Raw genomic sequence first — 6,000 nt, 5'->3', positions numbered from 1 at the left:
CGCAGGTGCTCAGCATGCACATCCAGGCATGGTTGCTGCCTTGCAGTATATCCTGGGGAACACTTAGCTGACCAGTGCATAGCAGATGATTGCTGCATGCTAATGGATGGCTGCTTTCAGCTTGAAGTGAATATTTCCATTAGTGCAGCAGGTGATATTGTTCAAACTCTTCTGAGATATACATATATTTATGTATTTACTAATCATACTAACAGTCTTAGAAGCAGTTCAATAGCGTTTTAGACGCCTCTGGCTGTGAGCACAGTTTGCCTTCTCTTTCTGTTCTTCCTTCCCTGCCCAAACTTGCTGAGACACTAAAAAATCCCTATGGAACTTCATCTCATGGTGAGGGCTGCAGAAGTTTGGTAGGGTCTCCCTGTTTCTCATCCACTTTCTAAATCATAGAATCATGAAATCACAGAATCTTAGAATCATAGAATCATGGAATAGTTTGGGTTGAAAGGGACCTTTAAGGTCATGTAATTCCAACCCCCTGCCATGGGCAGGGACACCTCCCAGCAGACCAGGTTGCTCAAAGCCCCATCCAGACTGATGTGCAGGACTATCTCTGCTCTGCAAGCTTCTACCGTCCTCACTTCCTGAGACTGCTAATCTCAAATGCTCAGCGGCACTGCTTGAGGAAGGGAATGAGCCCCTGGGGAGGAGGGAGCAGGTGTGTGCTCTGCTTCTAGCTCTGTCTCCTTTGAGTTGCAGCAGAAGGAAGCCTACGCAGATACTAGAGAGGAGTGGGAAGAGAGAGATCTATCAAGGATGGAAGAAGAACTGAGGCCATCATGGATTCTGCAGTAGACTTAGATCATATCTACAGCATTAGTTTATTGTCCATCACTGGCTTCTTTCAGAAGAGGTTTTAAAAAAAGGTGTCTATTTGACAGAAACTTTTGGTATTCTGTCTCTATTTTGAACCAGAATGAAAACTGCCTTCCAGATTTCCTCCAAAGTACAAATTATAAAGATCTTGTTTTGGAAAAAGATAAAGTTGTCTTTAATTGTTATGGTTATATATTGTAATGTCTTGTTAAAATTTACCACATCTTGAAACATATCACAGCCTGTCAGAAGAAATGCTGTGAAATTCTCTATTTCACATTACAATAGTCACTGAATACTAATAAAAATATCTTATTTTATGGATCCACCTGGTTCTATTGTAATAGTGTGACATGTCACACAAAAGAAGAAGGTAAACACATGGTGAACTAATTTAAGGAGCAGCTGTTTTCAACAGGTTGTGTTAGCTTGTTAACGTGCTACTCTGCAGCAATGCAAGGAGATGGGACTGCAACTGGAAATTTATACTTTCTACTTATGCTCCTCCACTTGTGGCAGAGTCAAGATATGACTTGTTCTCTTCTTTCTTCTCACAGCCTGAATTTTGAACCATTTATTGCATTGGATGAGAGATTCAATGGCATATCCTCACTCCAGCCAACTACAAAACCTGGTGGTAGGGAAATACAGCTTCAAATCTCCTTGGACTGAGGACAAAATGTCTAGGTCCAACATCATATGCCAGCTAGGATAAGCAACAGACCTTCACTGATCTTGGATACATTTATTTGTTTTCCTATTCGCTCCCAGCATCTTCTGCCACCACGTTTTGCTTTCTTGGAGTAAATTGATCGTGCTTGCAAAAAGCTCCTCATGAAGGACCTGCTTCCAACAAAGAGCTGAACTCTGCAGAAATCAACTGCTATCAATAGGTTCAGTTGCTCTGTCCCTGGAAGTTCTAGGTGAGTAGCTAAAGTCCCCACGTTCCCTCAAACACTGTGTCTTCACAGAAAATGCATCCAGGACAGTCTGGATGACAGGTAGATCTACTTGCAAAGAATCCTGATGAGACCATGTCTGTGATTTCCTTTACCAATGTGTAGTAAGTAAGAAAAGGAGAGAAACATTGGGTAGAAAATTAAAGCGAGCACCAACCAGCTAATACAAACAATTTTCTGCTGAACAAGCTCTTTCCTATTCTAAGTATTAATTCTGGTCAAATAACATTTTATAAATTTACATATTTAAACATGTCCTTACTGTAATGTTCCTGCACTCTTGATGTAGGCGATGGATAATGTTATCAGATGAAAAACTCTGGCACTGCACTGAAGAATGTATTTCCTTTGGGGAGCAATTTAATTAGAGAAAAAATGTTTTGTTTTGCTTTGTTTTGTTTTGTTTCCACAAGGGATTGACTCTGTCTTGTTTGTTTATTTCCTTTTGCCTCTGATGTCAGTCAGTTACCCTTAACAGGCAGGAAAATGTGAAAGCGTTTCATTCCTGGCAAGCATATTTCACCTTCCCCTAGTCTCTCTTAATCAACCAGCAAACTTTGCTTTCTATTAAATTATTGAAAAATTTTGCTGTTTACTGACCTTTGGATTTTAAACATCTTTATAAAATTTTCCACTCCAAATTCTTGAAGATTAATTAATATTAACTATTTACTTGATATCGCAGTTCACATTTTTGGCTTCCAAAGTAGATGATGATAACTGAAATTCCACTGAGGGTACAAGGCAATAAAAAGACCATCCAAAAATCTGCTCAAGAATACTCAGCATATCATTCTTCATTTAAATGATTTGATGTGCTTCAAATTGTGTATGTGAGAGAAAACCTTTTGCTTTTTAATAACAGTTAGAGAGCGAAACTGCTTTTAGGCAACAAATTACTGTGCAAGGAGGAATTGCTGCTCTAAGTCCAAAACCCTGGTATAATTGAAAATAGATGTTATTCATCTATTCCAGTTTATAAAGTGTTCATAATACTTTACACACACACACACACAAAATAAAAGGATGAATAATGATAGAAAAATTCTTACTTGGGGGAACAAAAACATTTTTTTCAAGCTAGTTATATTTTATATATTTTCCCTGAGATGAAAATTTGAATTACTGAACAATTTTGAACGTACATGACTGAGGAAACAATTACATTATTATCTACACTATTCCTTATTTTTTTTTAATCACTGGAGCTAGACTTGCAGAAAGAAAAATATGTTTAAAGAAAATATACATGAAGAAACCAAGCACTTACTGATAAGTCATTGTAAAAGCTGTTTGTTCATGAAGAATGTACATCTGTATTTTCCTGGAAAGGGCTCCAGTATCAGAAAAGATTGTCTTTGTATGTACTGTGTTTTTTTCAAGCAATTTACCAGCTATGAGTCTTGATACTCTTACTCAAGATGCCCCAGCTTTTCAGTTTCTTTCATTAGTTTCTTTTGTTTTCAGCTTGCAATACTCTTACATGCAAACATAAGCTTAGCTCATCTTTATCATCAGCAGGTCAAGAGAGGTGATCCTGCCATTCTGCTCAGCACTGGTGAGGCTGCACCTGGAGTGCTGGGTCCTGTTCTGGGACCCCTGATACAAGAGAGATCTGCACTGCAGAGAGTCTGACATGGGGCCACCAAGATGATGAAGGGACTGGAGCACCTCTCCTGTGAGGAGAGGCTGTGAGAGCTGGGGCTGTTCAGCCTGGAGAAGAGGAGGCTCAGGGGGGTCTCATCCATATCCATAAACACCTTAAAGGGAGGGTGCAAAGAGGATGGAGGCAGGCTCTTTTCAGTGGTGCCCAGTGCCAGGACAAGAGGCAACGAGTACAAACTGGGACATAGGAGGTTCCCTCTGATAACCAGGCAGCATTTCTGTTCTAGGCAGGTGTTGGAGCCCTGGCACAGGTTGCCCAGAGAGGCTGTGTAGTCTCCTGCTTGGAGATCTCCAAAAGCTGCCTGAACATGGTCCTGGGCAGCCTGCTCTGAGTTTCCCTGCTTGGAAACTCAGTGTCCATCTGTCCATCCCCAGATGGACACAGAGGTCCCTTCCCACCTTAACCATTCAGTGATTCTGTGGAATCAGTATCTAGCAAAATCTGCCCTATAAAAAATTCAGCTTTGGCTCACTTGCCTTTTGGCACAGTTACGTTCTCCTTTGCTGGAGATTTCTCTTTTCTACAATCTTTTTTGATGGACCTCAGTTGTTTTCTGATACTTCTCATAAGTGAAGGAATTGAGGGAAGTGAGTTTGGTTGCAGTTCTTAGATTCATTGAGGCTTAACATGATCCACAGTGGCACTGTTCTCAGAGGGAAGCCTTTGGCAAACATATTTTGGACTTACAATACAGAAAGGTGACTGCAGCAAGTTTTTCAGAGGCAGCATGTAAATAAGGAAAATGAGAACACTGCAGCCATAAAGCATGGTTGGGGAGTACTAACTGGTTGTGGAAATAGTTCGCTTTCTGAGTAGGTGTGACTGCCATGCAAAAGGATTTCTCAGCTATGGAATTGATCTCACATACACTCAGTGTCCATCCCGCCCCCCCCCCCCCCCCCCTTTCATGATGCTGCTGGGTGGTTTGGTTTAAATACCCTCAGCAGAAGCAGTATTTCATTAATTTGCAAATTTTTGTATAATGCTTGTGGCTTAAGAGGAATTCACTGCAATGTAAGTCCTTATTATACAATGAGACTTTCAGCTTCTCCCAGAGGATAGGAAAGCCCAAAATAGTTTCAGATAACAAAGACTTGTCCCAACTTTTGATCTAGATACATTGCAAAAGAATGAAATAGTCTGGGGAAAAAAAAAAGAAAAAAGAAAAAGATGTTATTGTGTCAGTTATATGCTTATCTATGTATGTGAGTAGGTCATAAACCTCTAGATTTTCAATAACACTTAAATGTCTTATTAATCTTTAGACACTTTTAAAATGAAAACTCCCAAGCCAGCAGCAATTTGCGTTAGGTTCTGTCATGTATTGGCCATCTCTGAGAAATTTGGCTCTGCCTGTTCAGAGTACAGAGGGGAGAACAAGGAGAAATGCTGGCCATGTTTTGTTCCCACTTAAACTGGCACAATTCCATGAACTTCAGTAATGTTGCTTCTCATTTACTCCCGTGCAAGACTTTGATTCAACAAAGCACTTACATATGTGCTGAAAGCCCTCACTGAGCAACAAATCCCTTTACTTACTGTAAGCAAAATTACACTGGACCTCAGTGGATATGACTTTATTTTTTATTTTTTTTTTATTTAAGTTAATTGTGCACTTAAAACCTTTACTGAATGAGAGCCTAATTTAATAAAAGATGGGATTCTGTTCTATCCCTTATAATCTTCTCCATACCATTCAGAGTCTTTTTTCTCTAAACTATCTGGCCTGATGCTGTTTATCTTGTCTTAGCACTAAATGCAGCATGATCTGCAGAAGGTTCCAAGTGGCGTTGGGCTTTATCAAACTGAACAGAGGTTGGAGATGCTCTAACTTGGTGAGATTGGCTCTTTATGTTGTATGAAGCAGGGAATATGAGTTACTCTCTTTTGTGAACCGATGTTTAATTTGCAGTGCTGTTAATTGGCAAGTAAGAATATAAACTACTTTTGCAAAAATAGTTGAATTCTGCAATACGGCTCCAAAACTCTGACAATAATAGGATTATTCTCAAGAAAGTTCAAGAGGATTTTAATTAAAAGAGAGAGAAATGTTGTGTTCAACATTAAACTGAAAATAAAACTGAAGATATTTTACTGAAAATAAAGCAATAGCAGTTCTTACCCAGGGAACTGATAACTGAAAATGGAACAAGTGGTCAAGTGGGACAGTGTCTGACACTTTGAGTGCTGGGTGGCAGGTCCCTGGCCGCTGTCATGACTGTGAAATTTCTGTGTTTGGACTGGAAGAAGTTTTCTGAAAGTGTATCATCTAACAACCTTCCACTTATTCTGGAAGACATTATGCAGTCCTTTTCATAAAACAAAAGAACACTAATATTTAACAAGTTCTTTTTTCCCCCCTCTCCTTTTGTTGGAATTCTGTTCCAGCATTTAGCTGCACCTCTTCTGGTTTCCAGGCTAAATTTAATCATCAGGGGATAAATATTTACTCATGTATTGGTATTTCCCTTTATTTGAAGAGTGGTAGAGTGCTTTCCCTCGTTAGTGTTTACTCTTTCACTGCCAACTGTAGCAGTGCACTGC

The sequence above is a fragment of the Aythya marila genome (genome assembly GCF_965140915.1).
Source record: "Aythya marila genome assembly, chromosome: 1".
NCBI lineage: Eukaryota > Metazoa > Chordata > Aves > Anseriformes > Anatidae > Aythya > Aythya marila.
This window is presented reverse-complemented; position numbering follows the sequence as displayed.